The sequence below is a fragment of the Mytilus galloprovincialis genome, chromosome 5 (genome assembly GCF_965363235.1).
Source record: "Mytilus galloprovincialis chromosome 5, xbMytGall1.hap1.1, whole genome shotgun sequence".
Classification (NCBI taxonomy): Eukaryota; Metazoa; Mollusca; class Bivalvia; order Mytilida; family Mytilidae; genus Mytilus; species Mytilus galloprovincialis.
In genome coordinates, this window is record NC_134842.1 from 87,587,833 (window position 1) to 87,604,002 (window position 16,170).

Below are 16,170 nucleotides of genomic sequence, written 5' to 3' on the forward strand. Positions count from 1 at the left end.
TCATACAATCATTCTTTAGATGTCTGATGTTAAAGTTTGACACCGAGAAAGTTAAAAACATTTCATACTGGAAGCCGAAGCCTCGTTTACTATTATATTGAAATTAAATAACTCTAGTTAATATTAAGCGATGGGAACATCAATTTTGTTTTGTCGATGTGCAGCAAAGATTATATTTTTATAATTCAGTTTCAAAAGCTTCTAATGACATGGTATCGGTAAATACGTACCATTAAAATTAGAATAACAAAAAAAACGAACTCCAAGAAATATTTGAAAGTCCTTACCAAAAGTCAGAATTGATCTTTATTCATATGTTGTCGTTAGATATCTAACTAGGGCACATTGTATCATATTGAATTGTTATATTTAATCGTGATACATCGAATTTAAATTTTATCATAAGGAGGTTTTGCATACATAATTTTATCTTAAATAAACGTAAATAGCAAATAGACTGTAAAGCAATCTGCGTTTGTGTTTCTACAACTGTTTTCTGATTTGAAACAAAAAGGTTGGTAAGTTTCTTTTGTTGTTATTATTTGTATGATGATGTGCTTCCGGCTCTCATTATTTCAATAGAAATTGAATTATTTTAAAAGAAATAAGAAGCATTTTTCTTTTCAACTATATCATCTAACCCTTTTTTAATTTTAGTTTGGATCGAAATAGATATATGTTTTGATTTCCCTTTTCTTTAAAGTAACTTATATATGTAAGTGAAGTCACTGTTTGAAAGATGCGAGTCGTTCAGAGGGTCTATAATGCTCATTGCAGGATAAATGTCTATTTTTTTAACGAATTTAGTAAGCCGTAATTGTTATTGTTAATTATCAATTTTCTAAAATTTTGTATTTAATTTTGCCTTTCAAAAAACGGCTTTGATTCGAGTTTAACTGATGAGTTTTTCGTAAACAAATCTTTCGTCTGGTGTACACAATTAGTACATGGTATCTTTCGCGTTTTTTTTATACCATTTAAAATTATTGTCAGTAGCATTAACACAGTATTTGTTATAAATGGGGACATGTATACCAATTTGATATTTCTGATCGTGAAAGATTCTTTTTCAAAAATCCTTGAAAGCTTTTAAAACTTTCGGTTATAAACACAATCTCATTCAAAGTTGTAATTCACAATCCGCAAATTTACAGACCATGCTATTGATTGATATTATATTATGTTTTCCTGCATTTTGTTTTACATGTATATTCAATTTCCTAATATAATTTTGATAGGACACAAACACTTTAAAAATACCCTTTAACATGTTTAATCAGGAGATATAATGTTGCTTTATTATACATAAGTAAAACAATTACTAGGCAAGGAAAGAAAGCTTTAATGATATAAATCTTTAAAAGCAAAATCCTGAATAAAAAAGCTTTGGACTGGTCCTTACGTGCTGAATATTAGCAAGCAGTTCGACAAATATGTAATGAGTTATCTATAAATATATATTTGCTTCTTGTGGGATGAATACTCGCAAATCTAATACAATTTTGCGCTCAATTGCTAAATTTTTTAATCGCCATGTACGTGCACCCGATTCCGTGCCAAATGAGCTACGTACCGTCAAAACTTAATATGGTACTGTGAAATACATACGATGAACATTTGATATAAATATATCTTTTATATATTAAAAACAATTTTATTGGGTAACACGTTTTCATGTGATATGGAATAATTCGCTTAGTTTTCATTAAATTGAGAGGCAGAACGAATTAAAATTTACACATACAGCGAATAATCTTATTATTCACTTGCGAATAACCCGTTTAGTTCCTTGATTTGTAAACGAGTTATTTCTAATGAAAATGAAGTCACAAAGATCTCTGAAAAATATGGCAATGTTCAAGTTACAGAAAGTCCATCCAGAGACGGCTTTGGACATGAATCTAGCAGGGTTTCCCCTAAGTCGATTATTTTTTTGGCAATCTCTTTCGCCAAAAAAGTATATTTTTCGCCACTTTATTATTTTTCTTTTCGCCAAGTACCATAACTATTTTTTTCGTTTAAAATTTTCCTTTTTTCTACCAACCCCTTCCTCCCTACTAAATGAGATAATATTGTCCCATTAGCCCTCAAACTTGTCTTAGAGTCTACATTAAATGGACAACTGTGTATTCATTACAATTACCATAATGTTAAGACGATAAAGTTATTATGATATTTGTTGTTCATAGCAAATACTCAAATACTGTATCGCTTTGATTTCCACCTTTCCTGTTCCATCAACATGTGATAATTTACAATGAAACAATGAACTCATTTATCAAGATTCATATCATTTATACAAATAAAATTTCCATAATCCGAGTACGAAACTTGACCACCATTACCATTTTTTAGCAATAACTAAAGGTGATTATCTTTTTCTCCTGTCTATCTGTGTTATTGTCCGTCCCTCCGTCCGCTCGTCCTAATGCCCCAAAATTGATTTCTGTTTTCTTACCTTACTTTTTACCACAACCAAATGTTCGGTATGTTATACACAATGGTTATTACCACAAAATACAGATATACTTGTGATTTGCGTAGTGAATACGATCAAATCATTAGAATATGCTTATTGCCAACTTTACTAGGTAAATTATGTCTCTCGTCGATTTTATTCCTTTTCTGTTCTGGTTGAAAGACAATAACAATAAAAACCAAGGAGTAAACAAAGTCTCACTAAACCAAAGGACATTTGCATCAATTGTTATAAATGATAAATAAGAAACAACACGAACTCCACTAAAAATGGGAGTGAAATCAGTTGTTCCGGAAGGATAAGCATTTCCTTCACCGTATACGGCACCCGTCGTGTTACTTCTTTGTTCAGCTCGGTAATGATGAAAGGTTATTATGACTGAGGAACATTACCACCCCATATTTGTTGGTATTTGTAAAATGCAGTTATAAGAAGATGTGGAATGACTTTTCATTAGACCTTCCATTCAGGTCACAATTTGTAATAGTAAACCATTATAGGCCAAAGCACGGTCTTCACCACGGTGGCGTGGCTCACACTTAACAGTCAGCTATAAAAGTCCCCTAAAATGGCTAGTTTACCTTGTTTTCAAACATGCGACACTTACATTTATTACCTTTTTTGAAGATTTTTTTAATCTTAATCTACAAAATATCGAGAAAAGGATCCTAAAGTTTCCATTGGTTGAAAAAAAATCTTATATAGTGAAGGAAGATGTGGTACGATTGCCAATGAGACAACTATTCACAAAAGAACAAAATGAGACAGACATTAACAGCTATAGGTCACCGTACGGCCTTCAATAATGAGCAAAGCCCATACCGCATAGTCAGCTATAAAAGGCCCCGAGAAGACAATGTAAAACAATTCAAACGAGAAAACTAACGGTCTTATTATGTTAAAAAATGAACGAAAAACAAATAGGTAACACATAAACAGACGAAAACCACTGAATTACAGGCTCCTGACTTTGGACAAGCACATACATAAATAATGTGGCGGGGTTAAACATATTATCGGGATCCCATGTATGCATTTTTGAGTTTTTGTGGAGTAAATGTCGCGTTTGAATATACCGAACATCTCCAAATTTGACTATGGTTGGTTTGACTCTGGTAGTATAAGTCACATATCATTTCGATTAATTACAAGTTGAGGTTTTTTCATTAAAAATGAGATTAAGTTTCAATTCTAGATTGTCAAATGTTAATTGCTAATACTGCTTAGAAAAACTTGTTTACAATACAGAACATGTCGAAATATCTTTTAGAGTATAATAAAACCACACTTCTCCTTTTTTTTTAGAAGTGATCTTATGGCATCAGCTAGTTTATGTGATCCTTGTGCCGAAGCTGACAAGTCTTTAACAGCAACAAAGTATTGTTCTGACTGTGAAGAGAAACTTTGTACAGACTGTGCGGAATCACATTGCAGATTCAAAGTCTTCAAATCTCACCATGTTATTGACTTGTCGTGCATTGGATCAAATAAATTTATTTTTGCGAAGAAAAACTGCAACGTTCATCCAGAAATGATTTTAGATTATTACTGCACAGATCACGAGATCGTATGCTGTAGAGCCTGCATGTCTAATGAAACAGGCTTTGTCAGAACGTACTCCCATTGGAACTGGCCTCGAATGATGTTAGAAAGTCTACACTGTTTAACGATGTTATGGAAGACATGACGCATCTTATTACAACATTGAACGCTTTAGACAATAACAGACAGTCAAACTTACAATCTATTGAGAAAACTAAATCAACAATAACTAAGCAGATCCGGGCAGTGAAAACCAAATTTTTGAAACAAATTGACGATTTGGAGCGTGAATTAACGACCAGTTTGTCATCTCTCCAACGAAAACATGAAATGGAAATCAACAAACAAAAGCAAGAAATATCGCAAGTCTTGGTCAATGTTAAAGAAAATAAGAACGAGATGGATTTTTTGAGAGATAATGGATCTAAGAATCAGCTCTTTATATTCTTGCGCCAACAAGTAACTAATATTTATTGCGCTGAGACCAAGATTCAGCAGATAGTATCTGATTCACAAGAATTCGATATTACCTTCGACGAAAAGAAAGATGTTAAGCTTCAGTCTCTCGGGTCACTGTTAGAGATTGTTCAACCATGTCAAGTTCAATACAAACAACGAAAATGTCAACAGGCACAAATGAATGCAGAACCAACGAAACGCATTGTAGGTTTTGAGAGGGATACAGTATTAAAACTTAATACTGATGTGATTGAAGGTCTTTTTAGTGTATCAGTTACAGATAATAATCAGCTGCTCATTACTAATGCAGCATCATTCGATCCCAAACTCTATGTTTACAGAGACTGTAAGGATTATGAGACAGAGATAGCTTTTTCCTCCGCACCTTATTGTGTTGATGTAATACCTGGTACGGACAGAGCTGTTATTACCCTACCTGATGAGAAGTCTATACAATTCATCAATACTACAAAGATGACAAAGGGCGACATAGTTAACGTCGGATTTTTCTGTTTAGGTATTGCTGCTGGACGTGACAGAATCTACGTTGGTGGTAATAGTGGTACTATCAAAACATTAGACACCAATGGAATAATACTTAAAACATTTCAACATGGATCTGATTGTATTTTCTTCATGGTATACAATGATTTACAAGATCATTTGATTGTTAGATGTGTTGGTAAACTCCTTTGTGTAAAATAAGATGGAACACTAGTTTACAGTAAGGACGTTTCAGGTACAGCAGGTTTAACACTTGATCGACAGAAGAACATCTATTTTGGCGGTTTTATGACCAACAACATACAAAGAATGTCATTAGATGGAGAAAATTGTGAAGAAATGCTTAACAAAAACAATGACATTGACCGTCCATATGGAATGTGTTTTAACAATGACTTTACAAAATTATTTGTGATTTATAACAATGGTAAATCTGTTTGTGTATACAAATGCAAGTAAATGGTTTTTTTGTGAAACAACATTAATACTTGAAACTATATTATGTAATTCATCGTGTTACTTAAATATACAATAAGTACACACTTCTTTTTTTACATTATCTGTTTAATAATCGCTTTTTATTTGCGGTTACGAGGAAATAATATTCGGAGAAAAATAAGTAAAGTGCAAACAAAGACAAAATAAACAAAAAATAATATAAAAATTGAGAATAGAAGTGGAAAAAATAAAAACAAATAGCGTACATAAATAGCACGCACAATCAAACAATACAAGCAAACAAATGTTAAACAAATATTTACAAAGTCTTCGAAAAAAAGATAAAAAAGCCAAGTAGAAATGAACAATTTAAACTCATTTACAAAGAAAAATAAAATACCACAAAAAACAACACAATTCATATTTAAATTGGTACTTTAATTTAGAAACATTTATTCTGGATCTGTATGCAGTATCTGTTGTATAGTAGTATAATGTTTGGTGAAAATCTTTATATTGTGTATCGCCAACTTGTTTCATTACGTTATTTGCACTTGGTACTTTTTTTGGGGGAAAAGGGGGGGGGATCTGCAGCTAACGGATTTTTTTCTTAGGATTTAATTTTAAGTACATTTAGCAGACACATTAAATGAACTTATAAATGGATCAGTTTTAAGTACTTATAGAATCAGCGTGTTGTGGTGGAATGACAAGTTCACACAGGATAATCCCGAAATATGGGTAGAAAGAACAGCGGAAGATTTTTGGAAATTAAATTCAATTCCTGTGTTTGAAACTTCAGGTATAAATTCATTTTTGTTTACCACATACAATGGGAGATCAAGCGTGCGTGTACTAGGTAATACTGTCGGATTTGTCTGGCGTCAGCTTTGTACCGAAAGATCTATGAAACAATATGACGATTATGGTCGCACTCATTTACCCGATTCTGGATTATATTATAATGGTATGTATGCTCTGCAAACTAATCAATCTTTTCCTACCTTATCAGACAATTATGATACTGTAAACTCTGATGAATATTATCACGGATTGTCAAATTATTCAACACAAGTATCGGTTGAAAACACAGAATCACTATCAAATGGACATAATTATACAAAACGGTATAGATGAAGATAATTTGTTTTTTCAGTTGTACTTGTGTATATATTTGTGTTTTGCTATTCCTTGTAGTTGTCATTCTATTGTATTCAACGACACAATTAATGTTTACTTATATATTAATTGATATCAAATAAGGTAATAATAATATCATAATCAAATGGTACCCTACGCTAAATGTGCGTAAGTTTTATTTACATTTTTTGTGTGTTTATTTGACAGACAATAACAATCAAAACCAAGGAGTAAACAAAGACTCACAAAACCAAAAGACGTTTACATCAACAGTTATAATTAATGAATAAGAAAAAACACGAAATCCACTAAAAACATATGACGTGGTGCTGTACTTAAATATCCCGTCTTTAACATTGTGTTATTGTGCTATTGTAAAGGTTTTGTATTCCTGTCTTTCATTTTGTTTATGTGTCATATGTGCTTTGTGTACATGCTTTTTATGTTTCTTTGTTACTTTTTGAAATGTTATAGTGATAAAGATTATAACCCAATGTTGAATGCTATACCACTATTTAGATATTTCAACATATGATGTCTGTTTTTTTTCACACATTGTTGTCAATATAATATATATTATCTGCATAAGAATATACCTGTACCAAGTCAGGAATTTGACAGTTGTTATCCATTCTTTTGATGTGTTTGAGCTTTTGTTTTTCCTATTTGATTAGGGTATTTCTGTTTTAACGTTTGCATTTTCATCGGAGTTCAGCATTTTTGTGATTTCCTTTTTACATGTAAAATTGTAAAATGCCGGCCGATGAATGCCAACACGATCAGTTTGCACATTACATATGATTTGTAAAAACATTTCTTACTAAACCGAATTAAAGACGGGTTATATTTTCTATACTGCTGTAGCATATACATATCGGTGTGGTATATACATTTAATGATTTGGAACCTCGCCAGTTTGTCAGTCAGTTTGTCAGTTTGTCAGTTTGTTGAACATGTTGAATTGTTAAAAAATTTGAAAAAGATAACATCATATTCACATACATTGGAAGGAGTATTATTAAAATTTAAAAGAAAATAAACTTGAAAGAAATTGTGCTCGTGTTAATGTATATTTTTAGATGCACATTGACACTTGAATAATTCAGTCAGTCTCCTTTCAAATTGAAATTCTAGGATTGCGAAGACTTCAATTGAATACTTTTGAAGCTAGATATCTTATTATATTTATTGAATAAAACTATAGTACAAACGTTGGAATATAAATTTCTCAGTGGATTATTGTAAACAGCTTTTCATACTGTATATTTTGGTATTTATTGCTTTTTAATTTCAATAAAACATTTTTTGTTGGTTACATATTTTGTTGATTTTCGAAAAGTAACTATAGAACATTATAGACGTATGGATATGTAAAGTTATTATGCACAAACCCACGATGAAAAGTAATAACCTGTACAAAATAATAACATGTTCATGGCATATATGTGTACAGAGCCACTTCATATGTTACAAAGAAGCACAAAAGGGTACATGAACAAAGCACATTAGCAAAAATGAAAGCCAAGAATACGAGCATTACCATAGAACAATAACACAATAACAGGTGTACAAGTGCCGAGCTACGTCAAATGAATATCAATAAAAACAGACTAAACATAAAAGTAATATTAATAAATATATATAAAAAAATAGTATACAACGTAGGTATCCCGAATCTCAACTTCAGGACCATCTTGTATTTGTGAAGTTGATACGGAATATATATCAACAAGGTCGATGAACCTTTTTAGATAAATTACAAGACGTTCTTTGATATACTCCTGGTTTATCAACTTTCTTCTCGTATAATTGTGACGCTTTACAAAGTCTGAGTAAGAGTTGCAAGCTTCTGGATATCAAATAATTTAAAAATGTATATCTCATATGCAGTTGACGTTGGTATAATGCTACATGTACTAAGGTGGGGAAATTGATAATTTTAAAATTAAAATCGTCTCGTTTGCAACAGATCATGGTACTGAGATGACCGTATATATCAATGGAGTCCAATCAGAATAGTTTGGATTGTTAGTGGAAAGAACCTTCGTCTGTTATAGAAGTTTGTAATTGTATGTCAAGCGGGCCATAACACTATACACCTGCAATGTCTCAAATAATTTTTGAGTATTTAATCGAATTCATTTATTTGTAGTTAAGATACTGTTTTGAAGTAAAAGAATAAACCCAAACAAATAATATCATACCATATTATTCACGATCCGATTGCGACACTTGACCACCGAACTTTTTTTATGCCATCGACGTATCGAGGAGTATAACATTTTACAATTGAACGTCTTTACGTCCTTGCGTCCAATTTTTTTTTATTTTCGTTCATTTATTTGAGTTTGCATCATTCAAGTGTTAGAACATCACTAATATTTATTAGTGAAATTAAATGATCTGGCTTCTTTGTTTTTGTTTTGTTTTGACAAGTTTCTGAAGGATCTCCGATTCGTATGAAAATAAGAAGAGGTCGGCAAGGAGAGGCGCATAGTTCGTTCCCATAGGATTGACGACAATTTGTTGAACAAGTCTACCTCCAAATAAAATAGATATATTGTCAAAAGAAAACTGGCTACGTTTATTTACGCTCTTTCTTTGAACGCTACTTGGATATTTTTAATAGTTTATTGGCTATTTGAAATTTGTTTGTCTTTGACCTTGTCTTTGACCTTGTCTTTGACCTTGTCTTTGACCTTGTCCTTTGAGCTTATCTGTTATTGAAGTTTGTAAGTGTATGTCCCTCATTTCGTATTAATGACAGATGAAAAAATAATATCGTAAAATGAATATAAAATCTACCTATGTTATAAAAAATAAATGATATCTTTTTTTCTGCCCTCAACATGCTTAATGTTCATATGGACCCTTTTGCTTCACTTCCAATTTTACTCTGAGTACAGACAAACCTGAGCATCTGGAAAAATGTAAATGAAATTAAAATATATAGTATGTTTTAAAAAATTCAAAACTTAACTGGATTTTGCAGTCCACATGAACCTTGATAGAAAAAATATTATAAGCTGTCTGCGTCAATAAATCTCTAAGAATATAAAATCGAAAAATAATCCTGTGCAGCCGGCATATTTAACTTTTGTTATTATCATTACAAATTTTCTATATACAACTCTAGCAATAAATAGTTTGATTTAGATATTGAAATTTCATATTTCATGATTTAAAATGTATTTAAATTGTGTGTTTATTTTTAACCAGGAAGTGTGCTTATTTTGTTAACAGCGCCACGTAGTGTTTAAAACCATCATACATCACACAGGTGTTTTACTGTTGTCTTCAAGAACCAGAATTACAAGTTAAACAGTAGAACCGTCGTGGTTTTATTCTTATTTAGAAGTTTGACGAAAATTAATCAGGTATGTTATCTAATTTTGTAATATTTTTTTTATGAAGAGCTAAACTAGCTTAGGTAGATACCGTTAAAACCGAAAGTAAATATTTTAACAATCCTTTGTTTATTCCGTTTATGTTAAGATAGTCACATGTTACTTTAAAAATATTCTGTTTTGTAAATAAATTGATTTGGTTTCAAATGGATATCTTTCTTTTTCTGATTCTTCTTTATGTAATCAATATTTAGGCAAAAATCACTGTTAGGAAAGTGCGAATCGTATCTATGTTAGGAAAGTGCGAATCGTTTAATTGATCGATATCGCTTGTTGTTGGTTATATATTTTACTTTTATAAAATAAAGGTATACTGTAGTTATTAGAAAAAATGATACCAGTGGGACAGTCAAACTTTAAACTGACAACGCCATGACTAAAACAGAGACATGATATTAGACAAATAACAGAACACAATACACATGATACACAAAATGGAAAACTAAAAACAAAGTAACACAAACCCGACCAAACATTTGGGGTGATCTCAGGTGGTCCAAAAGGGTGAGCAAATCCTGCTCCTCAATAAGAAATGTTTCGTAAGTTTTACTAATTTGCATTGATATGGCCTGCCAGCTATTTTAAAGCTGCGTCACTGATCAGTCATAAGCAGACGACTAGCTCTTATGTGTATAAAATAAGAAGATTGCGTTGTCTTTAATGAGATTTTCATAATTAAATAAACATTCTTTTGTGTTGTTATTAAGATAATGCTTTGAAATATAGAAGAAACACCAAATATAAAAAATAAACCTAGCAAAATATAATACAACAATGGATGTATGTGATAATTTACAATTGAACAATGAACTCATTTATCAAGATTCATATCATTATACACCAATGACATTTTCCATAATCCGAGTACGAAACTTGACCACCATTGCCATTGTTTAGCAATAAGGTGATTATCTTTTTCTCTTGTCAGTCTGTGTTATTGTCCGTCCGTCCGCCCGTCCTAATTATGCCCCGAAATTGATTTATGTTTTCTTACCTTACTTTTTACCACAACCAAATGTTAAGAATGTTATACACAAATGGTTATTACCCCAAAATACAGATATAGTCTTGATTTGCGTAGTGAATTCATTACAATTAGCATTATTAGGAAAACGATCAAATCATTAGGATATGCTTATTGTCAATTTTACTAGGTAAATTATGTCTATCGTCGATTTTATTCCTTTTCTGTTCTGGTTGAAAGACAATAACAATCAAAACCAAGGAATAAACAAAGTCTAACAAAACCAAAGGACATTTTCATCAACACGAACTCCACTAAAAAATGGGAGTGAAAACAGGTGCTCCAGAAGAATAAGCATTTCCTGCACCGTACACAGCACCCGTCGTGTTATTTCTTTGTTCAGTTCGGTAATGATGAAAGGTTATTATGACCGAGGTACAATATCACCCCATATTTATTGGTATTTGTACAATGTAGTTATAAGAAGATGTGGAATGAGTTTTCATTAGACAACTTTCCATCCAAGTCACAATTTGTAATAGTAAACCATTATAAGTCAAAGCACGGTCTTCACCACGGTGGCGTGGCTCACACTTAACAGTCAGCTATAAAAGGCCCCTAAAATGGCTAATTTACCTTGTTTTCAAACATGCGTCACTTACATTTTTTTACCTTTGTTGACGATTTTTTTAATCTTAATCTGCAAAATATCGAGACAAGGATCCTAAAGTTTCCATTGGTTGAAATCGTATATAGTAAAGGAAGATGTGGTATGATTTCCAATGAGACAACTATCCACAAAAGAACAAAATGAGACCGACATTAACAGCTATAGGTCATTGTACGGCCTTCAATAATGAGCAAAGCCCATACCGCATATTCAGCTATAAAAGGCCCCGAGAGGACAATGTAAAACAATTCAAACGAGAAAACTAACGGTCTTATTTATGTTAAAAATTAACGAAAAACAAATATGTAACACATAAACAGACGACAACCACTGAATTACAGGCTCCTGACTTTGGACAAGCACATACATAAATAATGTGGCGGGGTTAAACATGTAAGCGGGATCCCATGTATGCATTTTTGAGTTTTTGTGTAGTTAATGTCGCATTTGAATATACCGAACATCTCCAAATTTGACTATGGATGTTTTGACTTTGGTAGTATAAGTCATATATTATTTCGATTAATTACAAGTTGCGGTTTTTCCTTTAAAAATTAGATTAAGTTTCAATTCTAGATTGTCAAATGTTAATTGCTAATACTGCTTAGAAAAACCTGTATACAATACAGAACATACCGAAATATCTTTTGATTTAGAGTATAATAAAACCACACTTCTCCTTTTTTTTAGAAGTGATCTTATGGCATCAGCTAGTTTATGTGATCCTTGTTCCGAAGCTGACAAGTCTTTAACAGCAACAAAGTATTGTTCTGACTGTGAAGAGAAACTTTGTACAGACTGTGCGGAATCACATTGCAGATTCAAAGTCCTCAAATCTCACCATGTTATTGACTTGTCGTCCATTGGATCAAATAAATTTATTTTTGCGAAGAAAAACTGCAACGTCCATCCAGAAATGGTTTTAGATTATTACTGCACAGATTATGAGATCGTATGCTGTAGAGCCTGCATATCTAAGGAACACAGGCTTTGTCAGAACGTACTTCCGTTGGAACTTGCCTCGAATGATGTTAGAAAGTCTGCACTGTTTAACGATGTTATGGAAGACATAACGCATCTTATTACAACATTGAATGCTTTAAACGATAACAGACAGTCAAACTTACAATCAATAGAGAAAACTAAATCAACAATAACTAAGCAGATCCGGGCAGTGAAATCCAAAATTTTGAAATAAATTGACGATTTGGAGCGTGAATTAACGACCACTTTGTCATCTCATCAACGAAAACATGAAATGGAAATCAACAAACAAAAGCAAGAAATCTCGCAAGTTTTGGTCAATGTTATAGAAAATAAAAACGAGATGGATTTTTTGAGAGATCATGGATCTAAGAATCAGCTCTTTATATTCCTTCGCCAACAAGTAACAAATATTCATAGCGCTGAGGTCAAGATTCAGCAGATAGTATCCAATTCACAAGAATTCGATATCAACAAGCCCAGATAAAGGCGGAACCAATGAAAAATATTCTAGGGTTTGAGAAGGATACAGTATTAAAATTTAATACTAATGTGGTAAAAAGTCTTAGTTGTGTATCAGTTACAGATGATAATAAGCTGCTCATAACTAATGCAGTATCATCCAATCAAAAAATCTATGTTTACAGAGACTGTAAAGATTATGAGACAGAGATATAATTTTCCTCCACACCTCATGGTGTTGCTGTGATACTTGGTACAGACAGAGCTGTTATTACCCTTCCTAACGAGCAGTCGATACAATTTATAAACACGACACACATGACAAAGGACAACATAGTTAACGTTGGATCAACATGTTATGGTATTACTGTGGGACGTGACAGAATTTATGTTGGTGGTGATTATGGTACTATCAAAATATTAGACAATAATGGGACAGTTCTAAAATCCATTCAACAAGGATCTGATGATATTTACCTCATAGAATACGATGATATTCATAATCATTTGATTGTTAGATGTTATACCGTTGTATCAAAGTAGATGGAACACTAGTTTACAGTAAGGATGTTTCAGGAGAAGCAGGTTTAACACTTGATCGACAGAAGAACATTTATTTTGGCGGTTTTGTGACCAGCAACATACAAAGAATGTCAACAGATGGAGAAAATTGTGAAGAAATGCTGAACAAAGACAATGACATTGACCGTCCATTGGGAATGTGTTTTAACAATGACTTCACAAAATTATTTGCTATTAATAACGATGGTATATCTGTTTGTGTATACAAATGCAAGTAAATTTTTTTTTTTAAGAAACAACATGAATACTTGAAATTATGTTATGTAATTTATAGTGTTACTTAAATATACAATAAGTGCAAACTTCTTTTTTATATTTTCTGTTTAATAATCGCTTTTTATTTGCGGTTACGAGGAAATAATATTCGGAGAAAAATATGTAAAGTACAAACAAAGACAAAAAAAACCAAACAATAATATAAAAATTAAGAATAAAAGTGGAAAAAATAAAAACAAATAGCGTACATAAATAGCACGCACAATCAAACAATACAACCAAACAAATGTTAAACAAATATTTGCAAAGTCTTCGAAAAAAAGACAAAAAAGCCAAGTAGAAATGAACAATTACTTCAGGTATCAATTCAAATAAATTTACCACATACAATGGGAGATCAAGCGTGCGTGTACGAGGTAATACTCTCGGATTTGTCTGGCGTCAGCTTTGAACCTAAAGATCTATGAATCAATATGAAAACTATGGTCGCACTCATTTGCACGATTCTGGATTATATTATAATGGTATATATGCTCTGCAACCTAATCAATCTTTTCTTACCTTATCAGACAATTATGATACCGTAAACTCTGATATTTTATCCCGGGTTGCCAAATTATTCAACATAAGTATCGATTGAAAACACAGAATCACTATCAAATGGACATATACAAAACGGTAAAGATGAAGATAATTTGTGCTTCAATTGTACTTATGTGTTAATTTGTGTTTTGCTATTCCTTGTAGTTGTCATACTATTGTATTCAACGACATAATTAATGTTATATTAATTGATATCAAATAAGGTAATAATAATATCATAATCAAATGGTTGCCTACGCAAAATGTGCGTAAGTTTTATTTACATTTTTTGTGTGTTTTTTTTTTACAGACGATAACATTCAAAACCAAGGAGTAAACAAAGACTTACAAAACCAAAAGACATTTACATGAACAGATGTAAATAATAAATAAGAAACAACACGAACTCCACTGAAACATATGACGTGGTGCTGTACTTAAATATCCCGTCTTTAACATTGAGTTATTGTGCTATTGAAAATGTTTTGTAGCGAGGTTAACCCACCACTTTTATATTTAACTTTGCCATTAAAGTGCGAGGTTTGGCATGCCTTAAAACCAGGTTCAACCCACCACTTTTATTCCCCTTTAAAAGTGTCCTGTACCAAGTCAGGAAGATGGTCATTGTTATAATATTGTTCGTTTCTCTTTGTGTTGCATTTTAACGTTGAGTCGTTTGTGTTTTCTCTTATTTTTGAGATATTGAGATAAGACGTGGCACGGTACTTGTCTATCCCAAATTCATGTATTTGGTTTTCATGTTACATTTGTTATTCTCGTGGTGTTTTGTCTGATGATTGGTCTGTTTCTGTGTGTGTTGCGTTTCGGTGTTGTGTCGTTGTTCTCCTCTTATATTTAATGCGTTTCGCTCGGTTTTGGTTTGTTACCCCGATTTTGTTTTTTGTCCATGGATTTATGAGTTTTGAACAGCGGTATACTACTGTTGCCTTTATTTATCACCACCGGACCGGAATCTCTGCTGGTGGACAATCTGTCCCCGAGGATTCTACCAGTCCGTCAGCCTAACAGCATGAAAACTAGTAGAAAAAATAATATTATACTGGATGACACGACGCCCAGGATAAAAAGGTGTCAATCGGCTTTTGTCAAGGACACAACAACACCGATTTTATCAGGTGTCCCCAGGATCATCTTAAATGATGTTATGAAAATGACACATGTGCAGTCTTCTGAATCCTCATTGTAACTATAAAAATGCAGACAAGTTTGAATATATTCGGCCGTGTACTGTTCAACTTTCAGATATTTTAGATTTCAATGACAACCATCAATATTGCTCTATTTCCAAATGTAACCGTAAAAATTGTAAAACCTGTGATATTCTTATAACTGATACCCACTTTCAAAGTAATTTAACCACCAAAAATTACAATACACATAGCCATGAGGATTTGAATTGCACTGCCTCCAATATTGTTTACGGTATTGAATGTACTCTTTGTGGATTGATCTACGTCGGGGAAACTCGACAAAGACTCAATTTTAGGATGAATGATCATCGGTCTAATGTTAATGATCCTAATAACAACAAATTTCTCTATAAGCATTTTAATCAGCCTGACCATTCTATTGTTTCAATGAAAGTCCGGATTATAGAGAAAATATATCATCCAACAAATGACCCCATATTGAGTACACCATATCGTTTACAAAGAGAAGACTTTTGGATCAGAGAGTTGGGAACAGCCATTCCCTATGGATGCAATGACAAAATTGATGG